Here is a 22,970-nt window from a genome sequence, read left to right as displayed (position 1 = left end):
CGGGAACTCTGGAAAGTTTCAAAAGGAGGCTAGATAGATTCATGGATGATAGAGAGTGGTAGTAACTCTCGACAGGAGCTGCCATGCACAGGCCAACCGGCCTATTGCAGACTCCTTATTTTCTTATGTTCTTGTGTACATTGTGACCAAAGTATTTCCATTTCTGAGATATTTATCTAGTGAACATGGTATTGAAGAATATCGATCAATGTCTTTTGGTAGGAATGACATTTGGCTGTTCAAAATGCATGCAGGATGTCTGCAAGAACGAGAAGGAAAAAAAATTGGAAAATCATAATTTTAAGGTAGACGAAAATAACATCAATTGGTACAAAAGGTAAATAAAACAAACACGAGTCGAACCTCTCACATAACACCTCAACTATATGTTTATTTATTTATATTCGTGGTCAGTAAACCGGAATTATCATCCCCCGTTATCTGAGTACTAACATTCCTCACAAGGGTGTCACCCCTCGCTCAGGCTCTGCTCTGGCCGGCTGGGTAGTAACAGCAGTGCTACAGGTTTTCCCTCCTCTGCCTTATATCCCATTTTCCTTCTTTTCCCCTGTATCTGAAGCACCCTTGCTGCTCTTATGTAATCCTAAAAGAAAAACCATTACATCCATTCTCTACAGGGAGGCATCAGGTTTTCCACCCTCCTTGTTGACAGTCCGGCACTTAGTCCTAGTATTACAGTATCTTCTGGAGAGAACAAGTCGTTTATATCTGTACTTCATGAGTTCCCAACGCATATAAATGCAAGGATTACTACTCTCTCTCTCTCTCTCCCAGATTTAACACTTTTCCTTTTTTCCTCTCTCCTTCCTTAACAAATACTGTACAGCGAACTATAAGACCTTCTGGAACTTCACGCTCTTCTTTCTGTCCACCTTTAAAATAGCTGTTTGTTTGTTCCTGACCTGATATTGCTTTCATCAAACGTTACTGTTTATGTCACCAGTGAAGCTAGTGAGGACGTCTTAACATTTCCCTTTTCTACCCATAAAGAGCAATCACTTTCTTCTGTTTATCCCCAAGTCTACAATTTCTCTGGTGTTTGTATATCGTAAAGAACCGATAACAGAAACAGTGTCCAAAGAGGTTCCATCTCTCCAAGATCTGCCAAGTAACTCCTGTGTCCAAGACACCTTCCTAGGATGTCCACACGTCTTCATCAAATCATTCCGAGTCCCTCGTTTAATTCTCCCCCGCTTGACGCCGCCTCTGATAATATGTTACACAAATTTATTTGTCAGTGGCCCAAGGTTAAAAATGCATTGTAAGCATTCGAGTTAGATGTAGGATAGATGATAAGTGGGTCCCATATTTTTTACCTGACTTAACATGACTAGTTACGTCACTCTTTCTTTTAAACGCCTTTGCGTGTGTGGTGGTGTTGGTGTGCGGATTAGTGGATGTCGTGTTTATGACCTGACCTCATGTTTAGTAAGGTCACCCCGTGTACTTAAGCCTCTCTCGGTCCTTGTAATTCAGTTGCCTCTGAAGATGTCTTGAATAAAGACGAAAACTAAGGTGCTCCATTGTTTCCCATTTTCCTGTGTGATTTTATCAAGATATATATATCAGTCAAGTTTTGGGTGACTGTGCATGCTTCTTCCTTCGTCGTTTTAAAAACTAATTTATACTTGCAGTAAAAATAAATATCCCACATTATCAAAAAGGAGTTGCATTTGAATGCAAAACTTCAAATATTTTAAATTGCAAAATAAAAAGAAATTATCAGATAAAATCAAACCACTAGTGACCTATAACAACAAGAAAATGGGGTAATAATTATTTAAAAATGCAAGAGAAAAAAATTAATTACATATTCAATCCACGCATTCCAGGAAAATTTAAAATGCTTTATATGCTCTTTCACATTTATAAATGTAATACATTTTTAAAGTTTGTTAGCAATAATTTTTTTAAGTTGTTGCAAATATTATAATAAATTGCGTTTTATTCACCTGTAGCTGAATTGTTACTTACATACTGTAATAGGGATATTATTTCATATATGTTGATGCTCGCAATGTCCAATGAAGGAGCATAAGATACATCTATTGTTTCTTTTATGGCATATATTGTCGATATTTTTTTTACTAGAGTCTCTGACCCCAACCGTCCATCTCCTCGTCCAAATAATAGAATCTCAGTGTGTGTGAAAAGATCTTGCTTTATTCAGGAACCACAGCCATGAGCACGACCACTGCTCGGCTCGTCAGTAACTGCTGCGCCAGTTACAGTCTGCTTCATTGAGTCTCCCTTGATGAAGGCAGACAAAAACTACACTCTCCAGAAATAACATTAGGTTGAACTCTCGCGTTTCAGGAGTGTTTGGCCCTCTGTATCCTTACGTATAATGTAACTTGGTTATGTATTATGATGATTGATTGGTGCCTCTGGTTTTCACGGCAGTTAAATTGTTGTCAGCTTTAATAATATATTTTTGCATATTAAGTACATATGTGTTTCGTTTGTATAAATGCTGTGTATACAGGCATATGCGTGTGACTATACAATTGTTAGTAGTTTCTTACTTAAGAATGAAATGCATGAAGAAAAAATATACAAAGGATGCTATGTGCTGTGATTTATATTGGTAGAGGCAGAACCAATTTGTGTGTGCCCAAACGCAGGCAGTCTTGAACGAGGGGGCCCACTATACCAGGGGGATGAGACACGAAGAATGCTGAAGGGGAGGGCGGAGGATGGTAGTGGTGAGGGAAAGAGAATACAGTGGAGTAGAGAGAGGGAGATATATAGCAAGGGGAAAGGAACAAAAGAGGCGCAGGTACCGTGAGATTGGAGAGAGACAGAGGAGGAGGGGGGCGTTTGTAGATGACACAAAAAGAGGAAGAGAGAGAGAGAAGGGTAGAATATGAGCCGAGAAATGATGCGTGACTGTGGTGGTGAGGCAGAGGCAGCAACATATTCATTACCCAGCAAGGTGTGGGGAGGAGGTGGCGATACTTCAGGAACTGGCACCAGAAGGCAGAGATATAACGAGAAGAGGAACCCAGCTTACAAAAGGGTGCAGAGAGGAACGGGGACGAGGCTTTGGTGTGTGATCCCTCTCTCGTGCAGTGATTGACAGAGAGTTTAATTAGTGTGTCAGGCGTTATTAGTATAAACAATTGATTTTGAAGTAATATTTAATTTGTGTTTTCCTACTTACGTCTTGGATACCAATAATGAGTTAGCATGTAATGTAGATACATATTATAACTTATTAACGGATATTTTGTTAAAAGTATGACCACAGTGCATACTCGCCACCCATCTTCAAATCTTAAAGTACTGCCATTTTTCCAACAGGAATTCAAAAGTCATCGCTTATTTCTTGAAAATTTTCTTATGAATCGGAAAGTAGGAAAGGAATCATGGCAGTCGGGACCAGTTAGTGTCAGAAATATATCACCGAAGTTGAATTTCTATATAAAAAGCCTCATTTCAACTTATCCTCAAATAATACGTTTTACTCCCACTTTTTTTTAATCTGGATGAAGAAGCATTTTGTAGGGACATTTTATATATTCATTATATATTCATATTGCAATGTATACAGAGGTGTACTGTAATATCTATCTATCTAGTACAACCATTCAGTATATGACACCACCTCAGTAAGGTAATATGGGCACCTTTGCGTGTGATTGAAATAACATCGGCCAAATTATGGTTGACTTGTGTTATGTGACCAGAGGTGAGAGCAGTCAGGAACAAGACATCAAGTGTGGACACGCACTTATAAACACTCAACGTACTGAGGAAGAAATGTTGCCCCCCAAAAGAGAATAAAGTGCAATGTGTTGTGTAATGTTCCCCAGGCTGACCGAGATAAATGACTATTCCGTATTACAATCTGTTTGTATTGGTCTCTATGGCGCGATAAACTTAAAGAAGTCTTCACCTGATGGTTGCCAATAGCTTTAAGAGACTACGTTTTCACTTCAGAACAGTCCACTTAAGTTTCCAGGGCTGAGGTCGAGCAGATTTTTGGAACCTTCGCTTGAAAATTGGAAGCCTCCAAAATCATTCACAGTATAATTAACGGACTTAGAGTTCATCTCAGAGCATTATAAGTAACCCTCCTTCAGTATTTTATATATATATATATATATATATATATATATATATATATATATATATATATATATATATATATATATATATATATATATATATATATACTGATAACCACAAGGAAAGAAGAAAACACCATCTGCCCCGGGCAGTGATGAACAAATGAGATGACGCTGTTTGTTGTCGATTTTTTTTCTTTTTAGGTAATTGAACAATGGTTCATATAATTAAGTCATTGATATTTACCTCAAAGTTAACTAATCGTATACAATAAAAATAAATATTTACTGAAAGGTTTTATGCTAATTAAAAATTACACATTTCTACAGAACATGCAGAAATATAGGTAGATAATTTTCTTCTGTGAAATTTTTCATGCTTATGCATTTTGTAGTGGCGCAGACCGTTTTACATTATGATTTATAATATATTTTGAGAAAAAAATACATGTACCCTATTCAATGTATTTGCTGGAAGACTAGACAAGCACTGGGCAAACCAAGAAAAATATAATTAATCCAGATAAAATCATTCAGAAGTAGACTGTTACTTCCTTTGCTGGGTAAATATAAAGTTTTCTTATGAAAGCCCGTTTATGTTTTAGGATGAGGTAGACCTTTGTATTTATTTCAAAATAAAATTTATAGTTAAATTCACTGTCGTACTACACACGATATCGCTGATACCGGTGGAAAAGATTTGCTAATGGAAGTGACAGCACTACAGGTGGTTACAGGCCTATATATAGAATATTCTTGTGGCTCAACAGCTAAGGTCTTTATTTAAGTAAACCAGATAAGATCAAGCGCACTAATGGTCACCAAACTAAGATGTTAACAGGTTTGACAGCTTACTTGTAAGTCACGGTGACTACGATACTGGTAAATGGACAAGAGTAAGCAGAGATAGCTAAAATACTCGCCTCTATGTACGTGGAGTAATTAACATCAGTTTTAAATAGGTTACTGACAATGCTTGGTGACATCATTTGTTGTCAATAGTCTGAAAACTAACTATCAGTAGTGTGTCCAGGACACTGGCATGGTATAGACGAAGATATTTGTAAAATTGCTGGTCCAATAAGTCATTTCAGAGACACTAAAAATTACTAAACGTCATTGAAGCAGAAAACTTGACTTTGGATTTGAGACCTGGAACTTATAATAATAAAGGGTTATTATTATTATTATTATTATTATTATTATTATTATTATTATTATTATTATTATTATTATTATTATTATCATTATTATTATTATTATTATTACAGAGATATATATGTTTTCTTAGATCAAATTTAAAACAAAAATCTATTATACCATAAAAGTTAGTGGGTAATAATGTCATTAATTGGATCTTTCGTCAATTGAAAAAAAAATGACGTAATGGGCCAGAGGAAGACAGTGCCTAGTACCCTCAGTGTTGCTTCACCTCCTCCCTCTCTGTTGTGTAAAGTTACCACCAGATATCGATCGACACTTCACGATATTTGCCATTGAATGGGATTTAGCTGATGAACACTGATTTTCTTTTGAATTTATGTAGTATATTAACATTTAAATAAGATACATAATAAAGAGAAAAAATTTAGTTAATAAATGTTACAAATCCAACCCTCATTACCCACATGATTCTTTAATAAGTCAGCTATTGCTAGAAGTGTTGAGAAAATTATGTCCGCCAATGTAGAACTATCTTAATGTTTAAGATCCCTTATACGTGACCTTTTATTGGTCAATGGTTCCCCCTTGTGGGTGTTATGTATTTATAGTATAAGTCCCGGGAAGATACACTGCAAATAATTTTCATGAGTGAATGGACGCACAACTAGATTCATACTCGTAATTCAATTTTCTTTGCATCATTTTATAATTGATTTTTTCTGCTTATTAACACACACACACACACACACACACACACACACACACACACACACACACACACACACACACACACACACACACACACACACACACACACACACACACACACACACACACAATAGTCATCTATATTCTTTCCAACTTTAGAGAAAGGCGAATTAACTGATTTCCAAACCGCAGTAAGAGCCCGGTTCTCCTGCAGAACAGACATGAGACGAGAGAGGCAATTTGCCCGTGGTCGACACCAAGACAAATCTGTAGTACACTTATTTACGCTGGACTCGAGGTCACCCGCTGTGTTGCCAAATTAAATTTGTTAGTTGTTATGTTAAGTATAACTTCTTTCTTCTAGAATATTTAGAAATTTGATATGTCTCATAATAATACCATAATGAGTTAAAACTCCAGCATGAGCTGAAGATACTGTACATCGAAATAATATACAAGGTTACGCTGCACAAGTTGAAAACAACTGGTCACAAAGAGAAGTTTATTGGAATTAGAATACATGGAAGGATACTCTGTTCTGGGGCATAGGATTTTTCCTGTGTGTTGAAGGTGTGTTTCTACTGGTTCCGTACACTCAGTGTTCTGTTAGTGACGTGGTGTTTATATTGTTTGTATGTAACAGTGTGTATGTCCAGTTTATGCTAAGATAGATATGTTTAGTATTTTTTTTAGTAAATATAGAATGAGTGTTGCTTATTTTAAACTCCAAGAATAACAATTTAGTGTTAATACGAACACAACTAAAGTCCATTAATTATCTGTTTAGCAACAAATGTAATATTTTATATTTGCTTCTCCGAAAACGGATTTTTATATAAATTTTCTTGTTTAGTTAGTATATATACCTGTTGGTATATCTCCCGATATATTCATTTACCAATCTATATAACAACCTCAACAACATGTAATATTATAAAATGTTGAAGAACTATCAACTCCACTCTTTCATATGATAACGACCACCTGAAGCGTCGTTGAAAACTCTCTGAAGGAGGTTTTACTTCAGGATGCATAATCTGTTTCTTGCTTGTCCGCCCAGCTCCAGTGACCACACACTCAAACTCTGCCTTCAGTAAAACTACGTCAATGCCCACATACTGTGCCAGGCTACTGTGCGTGAGTTTCAGCTGCATACATAACCTGTGAGCTTGAACCTCTTTTTAGACGTGTTGCTGGTCACGTCACCCCAGACCTGCAAACCCTAGCGTGGTGGCACTCCCATTCCTCGCCCCTCACTCACTCCCTCCTGCGTGACCACAACATACTGAAATACCGAGGAGGGGAACACACCACTCCCGGATGACTGCTCTCTCTTTCTTTACCCGAAGTGTGTGTGTGTGTGTGTGGACACTTGATATGTATTAAAAGTATATTAATGGGCAAATAAAGGTCTTTGATATACTGTATATAGCTAATATTTTAAAAGAGAAAATATATTCAGTATATTCTACTTAAACACCATGTAATTTTTCTCTGTTGACACTAATTATTTCAGCTCTTCCTTAATGGTATTATTATTGTTTGATTTTTCTCTTAAATAATTCGCTTCAAATGTTCTCCAATGTTTCCCTTAACCCATCCTCCAATAATTTAAAATCTGTCTATATTCTCCTTTCTTTTCTTGTAACAGAACTTCGACTTGTGCCACCTGGCTGACTCGTGGAAATACGCTTGTGAGGAACAGATAACCTTTAATAGAGATTGTATCCTGTTATAGTAGGTCCAAGTTTTTTTTCCCTTGACCTAATTATTAATATTTATCAATGTACCTCTTGGCATCCACCTTACCTGCTATGTATTTTCACAGAAACTCTCTTGTGACTTCTTTAGTAGTCTTTTATCATAGAAATATCTACATATGGTAGTAAGCCTTAAGATAAATTCTTTCAACAATCAAGACTTATCCTGAAAGTTGGTAATTCTGGGATAAGGAGGCTGGTGAAATGTTCTTTCCAGGGTAGTCAATCTACGCAAAAGTTGTGGGCTGGTTGGTCCCCCTAAATTTCATTGTTGTTCGACTTGTAAATATAATTTGATCTATTTATAAAAATGAAAACGCTTTGGTGTAAAAGCCAAATAATGTTGTCATTTATATCCTTACCCCGAAAGCATTTTATAAATGAAAAATCTACAATAGTAATAATAATAATACCAATACTACTACTACTACTACTACTACTAATAATAATAATAATAATAATAATCATAATAATAATAATAATAATAATAATTATAATTATAATAATAATAATAATCATAATCATAATCATAATCATAATCATAATCATAATACCAAAGACCCTGCTGATGATCATAACGTTAACTATGAATAACGTAAAACAAATTCTAAGATCTCGAAATTACTGAGTTGTTTTGTTGCTTAAACTTATTATTTGAACTTCTGGACAGAATTCCCATGTCAAATATATCATTTCAAAAGCAAGAGGTAGAATTGCTTTCTTACAGGCGCTGTCATTCCTTGACAATATAGGAATCTTGCAGGGCCCGTAAGTCAAGAATCACCGTGTGTCATGGGACCAGCTCCGTGAGATTGGTGCAGCGCAGATCAAATATTTTTCATTCCATTCAATATAGAGATATTGCATTTCATACGATGAAGGTCACGTGATTGTACGCCGAAACTTCCTTGCCCCCTCCACCTCACTGCTCTCCCTACCTCCCGACACCCAAAAAGTAATTTTTTTAAGGAAAAAAATCAAGTGACATCCATGGAGCGACGAAAGGATTTCAAGTAGTGTAGTCTCTCCTGGATTTACGGTAAATGATGGTATGATGGTATAATATATTGAAGAACACACACATACACACACACACACATACAGTATATATATATATATATATATATATATATATATATATATATATATATATATATATATATATATATCAGAAATTTCAGAGTAATTTCAAATGCCCCGCCATGAGTGATACTGAGCGTTCAAGGTCATCTGAGGGGAGGGAGCGCTGCCTGCTCGTAGCGAGAGACTGCGGAACTAGGCCTATATGATATTGAATGTGATTTACCGAATTAATAATGATGCGATTCATGAAGTTAAGGGACTATTATTGAATTTGAAATTATTATAGATCGTTTAGCAGTCTGAATAATGTTACGGGTGTCCCAAGGAGTTATTAGTTAGGCGGTAAATATATCACGTAGGCCCAAGCTAGCGCCTGGGGGAGACGAGACGCTGGCTAGGGCAGTCCCGGAGAGCATTCACACAGACAAGACGTTCCGCGCGTCCATCAGAAATAGTCACGTGGCCTAGTCACCTGTGCTGCGCTATTGCAGTATAACAAGGTTTCCGTCAGAACCCACTTGATTGGAGTTGACCGGAGTTGACTGCGAGAGATTGACTGCCGTTGATGATTGAGGGTGGCGATTGTCGCCATTGGACCGATCAGTGTAGGCCTGTCACTGTTTAGCGGGGTAGCAAAGGATCTCTTGAGTGAACGAGTGCTCCCGACAACTAAAACGACACGGGACCAGCATCGGCAGTGGGTGATCAGTTCTTACCACTCCGGTGCACAACACCACGTGTCCTCGGTCAGCTAGTGAAACCCTCTTGCTAACGGGAAGCTAAAGTTTCTCTCAACTGCACAAGGTCTGATTGGCTCACTCTCTTCCTGCCCATGGACGCACTGGGAGTACACTGAGGCTATCTGAGTATATTAATGGTCACACACTGAGACCGTGAGTCTAGGACTCTAGGAGATACCTAGAGGAACATTTTATCTTCCTTATCACGGGTGTAGTTAACACCATTCCTCAGACTGATATTATCTTGACGTGTGTAGTTTAATATTTCTTAAATAATTTTGATAGTAGTGTTTTTTTGAATGTTTGTGCCATTAAGTGGAACCAGAGTGATACTGTGATTTGATTCTTTTAATGCCTCTAATTCTTCATAATTCTGATCTCAGGTATAACCTTGTTCCCCAGAGCAGTGGTTAGGTTAGGTTAGGAAGTGTACACCTGTTGGGGTGCTATAATTTTGTTGAGTGATATTATTTTGCTGAAAGCCCTTAGGGCCTATTCATTGTAGAGTATTTAATTTCTTATCTTTTATTACCATTCCTCAGTGACTGATATTATTTTGTTGAAGACCCTTAAGGCCTATTCATTGTGGAGTATTTAATTTCTTATTTTTTAGTACCATTTCCTAAGTGACTGATATTATTTTGTGAAAGCCTTAAGGCCTGTTCATGTGTGCAAACAACATTTCTTAATACTTCAAATTTATTGTTGCCTGTGTTTCTAATAATTTCTATGTCATGTATAACTTTTATTCCCCAGAGTAGTGTTTAAAGTTTAAGTTAAGAGGTGCGCATATTGGTGTACCATTATTTGATTGTGTTTGTAGTGTTGGAGGGAATATAAGTGTCTAAATTTTACAGTGTGTCTCATTCATCCCAGTCACAGACGCTATCCTTCCACGGGTCACGGACAGTTCATTTTGTGTAGTAGATTTAAGTGTTCTTGTGCTGGTTCGGGATTTTTCTCAAAGGGGCGCTTCCACTGCCTTTACCATCTATTAAATTTTAATAAACCCCAAGTCAAGTGAGAAATTAAAGTCCAGCAAATTCCGACCGGTTACAAATGGTAGCAGAGCGTAGTTTTTAATGTCGTGACTGATAGTACTGTGGTTGGGATAATGAACGCCATCATGTGTTTGTTAGCAATGGTAGGGATTGAACTCGCACTGATGCTCATCCTTGTGCCCGGACTGAGTTGGTTAGGCTTGACAATAGAGATGTGTATGAGGAGGAAGAGAGACGGCCGCGGGACCTTGGTACAGCTGAGAGAGGAGGTCGGAGACCTAAAGAGGGATTATCAAGCACAGGTAAACAGGTTCAAGTGGGAGTCTCAGGCACACATTCAACGGTTCAGGGAGGAAACAAGGGGTGAATGTCAGGCACACGTCCAGCAGTCAAGGAAGTGTGAGGTCCAAGTGGGAAATATAGGGGTACGTAAGTAGTTCAGAGAGGTTGATCGAGCCCTCCAGCTGAGAGACAAGACGAAGCCGACCGATTGCAGTTTAGGGTGCATGGTAATGAGAAAAGGCAGGTTGTAGGGGGTGAGTTGGAGGAGTTGTGAGTAGGGCAGAGGGGATTGGAGAGATGGTTAGGTCAGAGATGTGCGTTGAGTAGTGGTTGCTGTCATGAGCGGGATTGAGTTGCTGTCATGAGCGGGATTGAGAGTACGGTTGTAATGTCCAGGGCCTCACTAAGATGGACTGGTACATTGTCAGAGGGTTGGTCTGCCGGCATGAGGTTCGGAGACGTGGACTGAGTATTGTTTTGACACTGGTTCCTCTTAGCTCAAGGGCCAGGCAAAAGGAGAGCATGTTGGAGATGGACTGAGTATTTTTTTTGACACTGGTTCCTCTTAGTTCAAGGGCCAGGCAAAAGGAGAGCATGCTTGTTTTGAACTGTGTATTTTTTTTTGACACTGGTTCCTCTTAGCTCAAGGGCCAGGCAAAAGGAGAGCATGTTGGAGATGGACTGAGTATTTTTTTTGACACTGGTTCCTCTTAGTTCAAGGGCCAGGCAAAAGGAGAGCATGCTTGTTTTGGACTGTGTATTTTTTTTTGACACTGGTTCCTCTTTGTTCAAGGGCCAGGCCAAAGGAGAGCATGTTTGTTTTGGGCTGGTATTAATTTTGACATTGGTTCTCTAGTTAAGGGCCAGGCAAAAGGGGAGCGTGATGTTCTGGTTGGATTGAGTTGGGCTAGGAAGAAATGGAGTTGCTAGCTGCGAGTGGAATAGTACAGAGTTGAAGGTGGGTTTTAAGTTGTTCTCTCAGCACATGAGGGCAGTGCTGTCTTTTTTTAGGGGGGTCGAGTGTTAGCGGGAGAGAAAAGGAGAGAAGAGAAGACGGGAATGCTGCATTTAGCAAAAGGGGTGAGGTGCAGTCCTTAGAACAAAATTTTAGGGGGGTCGTATGCATGTTTTCTCAGCACATGAGGACAGTGCTGTCTTTTTTTAGGGGGGTCGATTGTAATATCCAGAAATTTCAGAGTAATTTCAAATGCCCCGCCATGAGTGATACTGAGCGTTCAAGGTCATCTGAGGGGAGGGAGCGCTGCCTGCTCGTAGCGAGAGACTGCGGAACTAGGCCTATATGATATTGAATGTGATTTACCGAATTAATAATGATGCGATTCATGAAGTTAAGGGACTATTATTGAATTTGAAATTATTATGGATCGTTTAGCAGTCTGAATAATGTTACGGGTGTCCCAAGGAGTTATTAGTTAGGCGGTAAATATATCACGTAGGCCCAAGCTAGCGCCTTGGGGAGACGCGACGCTGGCTAGGCCAGTCCCGGAGAGCATTCACACAGACAAGACGTTCCGCGCGTCCATCAGAAATAGTCACGTGGCCTAGTCACCTGTGCTGCGCTATTGCAGTATAACAAGGTTTCCGTCAGAACCCACTTGATTGGAGTTGACCGGAGTTGACTGCGAGAGATTGACTGCCGTTGATGATTGAGGGTGGCGATTGTCGCCATTGGACCGATCAGTGTAGGCCTGTCACTGTTTAGCGGGGTAGCAAAGGATCTCTTGAGTGAACGAGTGCTCCCGACAACTAAAACGACACGGGACCAGCATCAGCAGTGGGTGATCAGTTCTTACCACTCCGGTGCACAACACCACGTGTCCTCGGTCAGCTAGTGAAACCCTCTTGCTAACGGGAAGCTAAAGTTTCTCTCAACTGCACAAGGTCTGATTGGCTCACTCTCTTCCTGCCCATGGACGCACTGGGAGTACACTGAGGCTATCTGAGTATATTAATGGTCACACACTGAGACCGTGAGTCTAGGACTCTAGGAGATACCTAGAGGAACATTTTATCTTCCTTATCACGGGTGTAGTTAACACCATTCCTCAGACTGATATTATCTTGACGTGTGTAGTTTAATATTTCTTAAATAATTTTGATAGTAGTGTTTTTTTGAATGTTTGTGCCATTAAGTGGAACCAGAGTGATACTGTGATTTGATTCTTTTAATGCCTCTAATTCTTCATAATTCTGATCTCAGGTATAACCTTGTTCCCCAGAGCAGTGGTTAGGTTAGGTTAGGAAGTGTACACCTGTTGGGGTGCTATAATTTTGTTGAGTGATATTATTTTGCTGAAAGCCCTTAAGGCCTATTCATTGTAGAGTATTTAATTTCTTATCTTTTATTACCATTCCTCAGTGACTGATATTATTTTGTTGAAGACCCTTAAGGCCTATTCATTGTGGAGTATTTAATTTCTTATTTTTTAGTACCATTTCCTAAGTGACTGATATTATTTTGTGAAAGCCCTTAAGGCCTGTTCATGTGTGCAAACAACATTTCTTAATACTTCAAATTTATTGTTGCCTGTGTTTCTAATAATTTCTATGTCATGTATAACTTTTATTCCCCAGAGTAGTGTTTAAAGTTTAAGTTAAGAGGTGCGCATATTGGTGTACCATTATTTGATTGTGTTTGTAGTGTTGGAGGGAATATAAGTGTCTAAATTTTACAGTGTGTCTCATTCATCCCAGTCACAGACGCTATCCTTCCACGGGTCACGGACAGTTCATTTTGTGTAGTAGATTTAAGTGTTCTTGTGCTGGTTCGGGATTTTTCTCAAAGGGGCGCTTCCACTGCCTTTACCATCTATTAAATTTTAATAAACCCCAAGTCAAGTGAGAAATTAAAGTCCAGCAAATTCCGACCGGTTACATATATATATATATATATATATATATATATATATATATATATATATATATATATATATATATATATATATATATATATATATATATATATATATACAGTATATATATGTGTGTGTGTGTGTGTGTGAAAGAACTGTTTTTAAATATTAGGGAAAATTTCTTACATCTATCCATAACTCTCTCTTATTATCAGCTTTGAATGAGATTATATGAAGATTATCTACAACCAACCAGTGAGATTAATGCTACCTCATAGGAGATAAATCCCTAAATAATACCGGTCATAAATTTTACGTGATGTATGTAAACTGTGCGCTCATTTATGTCCTTTGAGCTAACAAAATGACGCATCTTTTTCCATCCTTTGCTTCATCCTCTTGGTCAACGGGTTGGAAGTGATGTACTGGATAATGCATCTTTCTGCCTCTCTCTTATCTCACTAGCGCTCTTGTTGTATGATGGGAGATTGTTCAAGCTTTTATTACAATTGTTCGTCAGTGTGTCAGAATTTTTAGTCCGCTTTAGCAGTGATGTACACATGCTCGGCGATGTCTGATTTTGATTGTATTTACCATAAACTCTTCCAAATCTATTCCCCTTTCCATGTGTCTCTAATTATGTAGGTATTTCTGACTGATCGCTGTGACTTCAGGTAATGACGTCCGTGAGGTGTGTCTGTTGCTTTCTTCTGGCTCTACTTGTTGTACTTCTGTGGTGAAGATCATCAAAGTTAGCTTAAGATTGCTTTTGTCTGGTTGCATTTGGACTTTTGTTTTGTTGGTTTCCATCTCAAACAACCAATCATAACCCAGAAGATTCATCACCAGTTGTATATTGATATTTGATATGCCGAAAGGATGACTCATTTATGTCGTCATGTACAGTCCCCTTCACTAGTACGTTTACAGAGGCTCGTCATATAAAAATTCCACAAATTATTACATTGAGATATTTGTTTTAATATTGTTTTACTTTAATTCCATAGTGTATTTACTATTGTGAGTTTCCTCCTGTCGAATGTAAACAAACACAGGGCTGCCACATTTCACAAAACCTGGCGAACCCCTGTAAACGCACAAGTGAAGGTAGACTGTTACCTCGTTAATAGGTGCACACAATACTGACTCAACCTAATGGATTGATGTTAGGGATAATAAGTAGGAAAATATCTCAATCAAGATCGATTTAGTTGTAATGCCATTCCGTAAAATTAACCAGTTTGATCGTTTGCACTATGATGAAATGCGAATCAGCCAGTCGGATTGTTAACCAGTGTTTCATAATGGATAGCAGACATAGAGACACATAAGCACCCAATCTGCACCCTGTATGCATCTCTCTTGAAAAAAAAATATCAGACACTGTTTCATTTTAAGACCATTTTTTTCTAGTTTACATCGGCGGTGGATTACAGGATGTCCACTACAACTATAATGGGTGCAGCCTGACTTAAGTCTCATATAGAGATTTTTTGTTTTCTCTCTCCTTCTTTATCTCTTAATCTGTGGTGTTTCACTTTATCACTTTTAATAAAAAAAATCTCTTTTGTTGCCTATCTAGATAAGAGGAACCTCGGCAGGATTCTTAAGGAAGTATAACAACAACACAGATCCTACGCCTAGTACTCTCCTGGGGACTCCTCCTGTCCCCCACTCGTGTTTACTTCTGCCAGTTGTAACGAAACAATTATTGCCTTTAATTTTTTTTCCAAAACCTATCTCGAAATATGGGCTTCAAGAGCAACAAAAAGAAATATTGCAATAGGAAGTTGTTTGGAAAACTCAAAACAAACATTCATTTTGTAGCTCTCTCTCAGACCAAATGGGGTGTGTGATCTGTTAGAGAAAAAATGAACTTTGGATAAATTGAATAAAAACCCATAGTCGATCATACACAACAAAGGTTACACAGAAGACTATCACTGTAACTCTAGTCCTAGTAGCGTTGTACGAGTATAGAAGCCAATATGAGTCCATACCCCTCAAAAAAAATACTGACCCGTGAAAAGTTACTGAAGGAAATTGTGTGGTGAGAATCATCAGGAAAGAGAAAAGACAAACGGACTCGATCAAAGAAAATGGGCCATAGAACTGTGTCCATAAAGATTACATGTGCGACCTAGCAGTCAGATATATATATATATATATATATATATATATATATATATATATATATATATATATATATATCTGAATAAAGACGAAAGCTAAGGTGCTCCATTGTTTCCCTTTTCACTGTGTGATTTTATCAATATATATATATATATATATATATATATATATATATATATATATATATATATATATATATATATATATATATATATATATACATACACTTAGCATCCAAATCGAAAAATATAAAGCAGACACAAGGTGGTGAAGCAGAGGGATGGCTTAACGAGAAATTAGGGATGACATTAGTAGAAGATGAGGTGGGGAAACAGGAAGAAATATTTCGGTCAAGGAAATACTATCAGGCAGGAAGGGAGCATGAGAATGAAGTCATTATTCTTGATGACTCGCGAGTGAATAAATTTTATAAAGTTTCAGGAAGAATTGATGACTGCAAACATCCATATATGAGAATAAATAGTCTTGGAATGGAGGTACAGTGAAGTAAAACAACGTTGTCAAGGGAACAGGACATTTTATATTTAGTTAATCCCTTTGTCATTTCAACTGTATGCAAATTTTCCACTGCCACACAAGAGCATGTGAAATATAATGTGAGGTTCCTTCCTCAGGTCAGTATTTCATGTAAAAAATAAAACAAAAAGGCGCAGAAAAAGGGTACATAGTAATCAAAGTGCAACATACATACATACATACATACATACATACATACATACATACATACATACATACATACATACATACATACATACATACATATGAAGAAAAAAAATTGAGATAGTATAAAACAATTATATAAATAGGAGAAACAGAAGCAATGAGAGGGAGCTGCCAACATAAAGAGGATGGCAGTAATATGAGATACGAGTTGAACTGTAATGGTAGAGAGAAAAATAGGAAAGAGGGGGAAGGGCGAACAAAGGGAGAGCTTAAAATGGCAGTAAAGAAAGGGAACATAGACAATGCCATTGAGAGCTGCGGGGAAATGTAATCCAGGCCAATAAAAGGATATATAACAAAAAAACAAACTTATGATTGTAACTGTGTCATGTACTGATATAAGTTTCTTACAAGTAATATAACGTAAGTATATAATTGTGGATATCTCTTTATCTACACCTGTTAATCAATTAAGCTGGATGATCCATAGCTTCTTGAAACTATTCTGTACTAATACAACTGCATAACCTCCTCAGTCGTGACTACCTCTCAAGTTTATAATCATAATGTAATAATAGAAATGCTCATCTCTACAGGCAGGCAATGGACGCTGTAGATCAGGAAAGAAAGGTACTATTTACCTTAATATTTTACTACCATAAGATAATTATCACCTTGACTGCTTTAGGTCAAGTCATTAACATTATATATTGATGTCTCAAGAACGTCTGACGCTGCAACTGATTTAATATATCATGTAATCGTAAGATTTTATTCCCAATTATAACTATTAACTTGATGCTGTTTCGTGTCACCACAAACAATTGAACCTTCTTTTTGTTGAAAACTGGATGACTGGATATAAAAAAAATTTAAAAGCTCTGCAGATCAACCCTTAGCAATGTATGGATAAAGGTATAAATATTTTCATACTCTTATAATAAGGGAGTACAATACACAAAGAAGTAGACCATATTAATAGTTTTTACTTAGAAAAGTTAAGCCAAATTAAATAAAGGTTACTGAAATTTATAATGTATTAACGTTACGTGATTTATCAGGTGTGTTATTAGACCAGGAGTTCACAGACTGTTGAAGAGAACTGTGTTAATGAAATCAATATTTGTAATGATAGCCAATATTTATTGCACACACACACACACACACACACACACACACACACACACACACACACACAGACACACACACACACACACACACACACACACACACACACACATACACACACACATACACACACACATATGGGATAACACCCCTAATTATTAGATTTAGGATACCTTCACCTCAGTAAGAGGCTGAGGCTCGTTCAAGGGAAATTGGGATAATTTTCGCTAAACTCTGAACAGATATTGTCGGTTCCTCCCTCTCACCTTTCCAGCTGCTTTACATATTTTGTCTTTGTTTACTGTTTCGTTGTAACTATTATCTTAACATAACAGAAACTGAAAATAGAATTATCCTAAACTTGCCAGTCAGTTATTTCCGGGTTTCTAACTTTCAGTCTCCTCATAGCATTTGTACTTTTCACATTTGCAAAGTATCAGATCTTCTGGTTATTAATTTGGATTGGATTTCTTTTATGAATTAACAAGAGTATTATGCCTGTTCCGTCCCCTTTCTCCTTAAGTGAAAGGATTACACCTGTCCCGGGCTGACCCTCTCATCACTCGTCCACACACCGATTACAGTATCCTCTCTCCACTACACAGACGAATGGAAACACTTTCCCGTAACTTGTTTTAATGTTTTTACTCGTGTATGTTTATTTTTCAATAGTTTTATCTTGTACACATCGGATATGTAATATCTGCCAAATAAAAACCAGATGTCAGTTTCAGATATACAAAATATTCAACAGAAGAATGTCTTGCGTGATTTACATAATTAAATTGCAACAGATAAAGGATATACTGCACACACACACACACACACACACACACACACACGCACACTACTACTTTGCTGTCACTCGGAATCGAGTATAACGATCATCCAGCTAAGGTACAATGATATGAGTTATTAGGGATGTCACCTAGATTAGTGAGTTTTGAGGTGACTAAAGAGACCGATACGGGACTCGTAGCGTCGTTCACATTCGTTGCACGTGTGGAGGGCTGCATCTACTTCGGGAAGGGTGGTGACAGCGTCTTTCCGGCGTTGGCACTTGTCTGCCTCGGTTTACAGTCGGGCTAACTGGAAAATATTGACACCTTCTCGTGCGGTGCTCCTCCAAGCGTTACGATGTTGGAGTAATCGACTCCCAGGTGAGGGGATCGATTTAGCAATTTTTCAAGTTTATCTTAAAACTATCCCGATACCTTTTCAATTGCCCGCCGGCGTTACGTTTACTATTCGTTAGGTGACAGTAAAGTAGCTGCTTTGGCAGTCTACTGTCGCCCATGCGGGTAACATGGCCAGTTCAACGTAGTTGTTCATGGATAATGGTACCCTCGATGCTCCTACAGTTAGTGTCAGCAAGAATACTGGCATTTGTTCTCTTGTCTTCCCAGCGAACTCGGAGAATGGAACGTAGACTACGTTGGTGAAAGTTTTCAAGTGCCTTGAGGTGCCTCCTGTATGTGACCCATGTCTCACTGCCAATTTAGCAGGGCGGGGAGGACCACTGCTCGATATACGTGCAGCTTTGTAGATAATTTCAGCTCCCTACAGCTGAAGACACGATTTTGGAGTCTGCCAAAGGCTTGAGATGCACATCTGATCCGATGCTGAATCTCTTCATTGTTGTCTGTGGTGGTGGAGAGGTGGGAGCCGAGGTACCGAAAGTGGGTAACATTAGAGAGGGTAGTACCGTTAAGCTGGATGGATGGTGGAGGTGTGTCTGAACCAGGGGCAGGTTGAAGGAGAATCTGAGACTTACGTACATTCACCTCAAGGCCGAAGTGTGCATACGTGTCTGCCTCGGTGTTCAGGATCTCCTGTAGGTCGTGTTCAGTGTGAGCAACAAGGGTGATGTCGTGTGCATACTTAAGTTCGGTAATGGAAGCTGCCGACACCTTTGTTCTTGCCTGGAGTCGTCTTATGTGGAAAAGACCCCCCTTCACCCGGTACTCGATGTTCATCCCGCTGTCTAAATTGGCACTGACACGAGTAAGGAAGGTAGCCAAGAAAATGGAAAAGAGAGTTGGTGCCAGTACCCACCCTTGTTTAACCCCTGTTTGGATGAGGAAGAACTCAGACTGGGTGCCATTGTGCAGGACACTGCCGTTCATGCCATCGTGGAAATGCCTCACTCTCCTCTACTGTATATATGAGCCTTGTCAAGTATTTCTCCTTAGTCTGTACTCAGTACTCACCCCTGAAGATGTGAATTACACGAAAGCGCTTGGGAACTTGGTGTTTTCTTGTTTCCTTGTGGTTATCAGCACATACACACACACACACACACGTATATATATATATATATATATATATATATATATATATATATATATATATATATATATATATATATATATATATATATATATATATATATATATATATATATATATATATATATATATATATATATATATATATATATATATATATATATATATATATATATATATATATATATACATACATATATACATATATTACAACGCAGTCGAATTTATTTTTCTTGTATTAATTGTTTTGCAGTGAATTTTCAAATATTTTTATTTCCTTTTAAATGAATTAGTTGCTTTCACATTTCAAATTTTATGATCTGTATCTAATAACCTTTATTGGATTTCTTTTATCTGATTGTAATCACTGTTATCTTTGGGCTGTGAAAAATATTTTATTCTTTGAGGATTATGATCAAACCCTTTAAGGCAAATTATTTAATCTGTTGAGAACAATAGTTTTACACGTTAAGGACAATGGTATAACTCTTTATATACGATGGTCTCACCTTTTTTGTCATCAAAGTGTAAATTCAGTTTTATGTCATAACTACAGACTTTTGAGATAATACAGACTCTTCTGTATTCCTTTGAATACTCTGAATCAATGTTCGAAAAGGTACGTTGTTATCAATTAAATTATTTAAAAAAGACGACCACAGGCATTTTTAGGAACTGAACGAAAATTTAAGGTCAAGTTATCTATCTCATTTCGTGTCGGTAATTCAAACTTGAATTTTATATGGAGTGTTTTTACATACCCTTAGGATTGTCGAGATTAATGTCGTTAACACCATATCTCTTGATTCTTGTCAGTGGTTTTCTCAATGTGACAGCCATCTGCAAATATCTTTACGAATATAACTGAAAATGAAAACAATTCAATAAGCTTAGCCTGACAGACAGTATTAACTAGGAACGACCATACGCAAACCTTCGTATCTCTTGTTTATACATATTACTTTTTTTAACCAGTTGTTGCCATTGTATCTGCTAAATGTCGTCCTGTCGATAATTTTTATATTCACTACTAAACATTATCATCATTTCTTGCTAAACATTGTAATTCTCCAGTGATTGTAAAGGCTTCATTGACTGATCTCGGTCTCTACAGGTGCTTAGGTCTCTGTTCCGGTCTTGAATTTTTTGCTAGAGATCTTTCTACAACACAAATTATAGCTGATTGTAGTCCCCCAGTGCCAAATACTGTAATCCCCCACTGCCAAACACTGTAATCCCCCCACTGCCAAACACTGTAATCCCCCACTACCAAACACTGTAATCCCCCACTACCAAACACTGTAAACTACCAAACACTGTAATCCCCCATCCAAATACTGTAATCCCCCACTGCCAAACACTGTAATCCCCCCACTGCCAAACACTGTAATCCCCCACTACCAAACACTGCAATCCCCCACTACCAAACACTGTAATCCCTCACTGCCAAACCCTGTAATCCCCCCACTGCCAAACACTGTAATCCCCCACTACCAAACACTGTAATCCCTCACTACCAAACACTGTAATCCCCCACTACCAAACACTGCAATCCCCCACAACCAAACACTGCAATTCCCCACTGCCAAACATTGTAATCCCCCACTGCCAAATACTGTAATCTCTCACTACCAAACATTGTAATCCCCCACTGCCAAATACTGTAATCTCTCACTACCAAACATTGTAATCCCCCACTGCCAAATACCCATCACCCTCTGTCTTTCATATTCATCAGATTCATGGCCTCTAACTATGTGTACTACTCAATAATATCAACAATGCTCTCAACGCCAATGAGGGTATTTTTTGGTAACTGCGGCTCTGAAAATCCGGTGTCAACATTACTGATAATTCCACTGACGAAATCTTTCACAACAATCCTGTCAAAACTGCTTCAATTACCTTGATGTTTATTTGCTCTCATTCTCTCACTTTATCTCATGTAGTTTCTTTTTTCTTTCATATGCTTTCTCTCTCTCTCATAGTCTTTCTTTCTACTCCTTACCCTTCTCTCATTTCAATTGCCTCTAGTCTTTAATGTCTCTCTCTCTCTCTTAAAAACTACCTCAAACAATAGTGTAAATCTCTCGTTACATTACGCAACACTTATATAAGTCTACCAGCAACACTACCAACACTAGTATAAGGATAACAACACTAGTATAAGGATAACAACACTAGTATAAGGAATCAACAACACTACTAACACCAGTACGGGTTTTTCAGTATCACCGCCAACAGCATTACAGCGCTGTGTTTACAAGTAGTATAGGTTGTCACCGATACTGCCAGCACTAATGTGACTGTCGACCCAAATTCCCCGACCCCTAATTTCAACGTCATTACCAAAACTACGCACCATACGGCCACTGACGCTATGGACTTATAATTTATACTCCCTCATTGAGGTCGGGAGCTGGTGTGTGTGTGTGTGTGTGTGTGTGTGTGTGTTGTCCACCACATAACAGCTTGTAGCGGGCGATGTATACCAATTAAGCAAAAGGTTGTTGAAATTGCCCAGTTCTAATTGAGGTGAAAATCCTCAAATTTGTATATCCCTAAGAGAAACAGCATTCAGTTTATATTGATATATTCCACTACTATGATTTAACACAGTGTATACGGCGATGGTTAACTTCATCTCACCGTGTATGAGGGAACGACTATCTACATTACTACAGATTCATACAACTCATAGACCACGAATTTCCACTAATTAAACCTTTTCACTTTACTAACACTCACACAGTTAACCTATTCAGTGTTCGTTTGTGATAAAATCTTAAAATTTAATAACTCTTCTGGGTTATTTTTGTTCTGGATTCGAGGCACCTGAATATAATTTTCTGAATTGTTGGGAAGTGAAGACAAAACCCCCAACAATTTTTATATATTATTTCTTTAACAATATTTTTTACTAGTTTTGTTTTATATACAATGGTTTATTATATTGCACTTCAACAACATAGTCTTAAGGCGGGTATTCTAGTTGAGTATATACACGTCATAAAATTTTTTCTTCCATTAGTAAT

This window comes from Homarus americanus, unplaced genomic scaffold (assembly GCF_018991925.1).
Source record: "Homarus americanus isolate GMGI-L3 unplaced genomic scaffold, GMGI_Hamer_2.0 scaffold32583, whole genome shotgun sequence".
In the NCBI taxonomy this organism is placed as follows: domain Eukaryota; kingdom Metazoa; phylum Arthropoda; class Malacostraca; order Decapoda; family Nephropidae; genus Homarus; species Homarus americanus.
Note: the sequence above shows the minus strand (reverse complement) of the source record.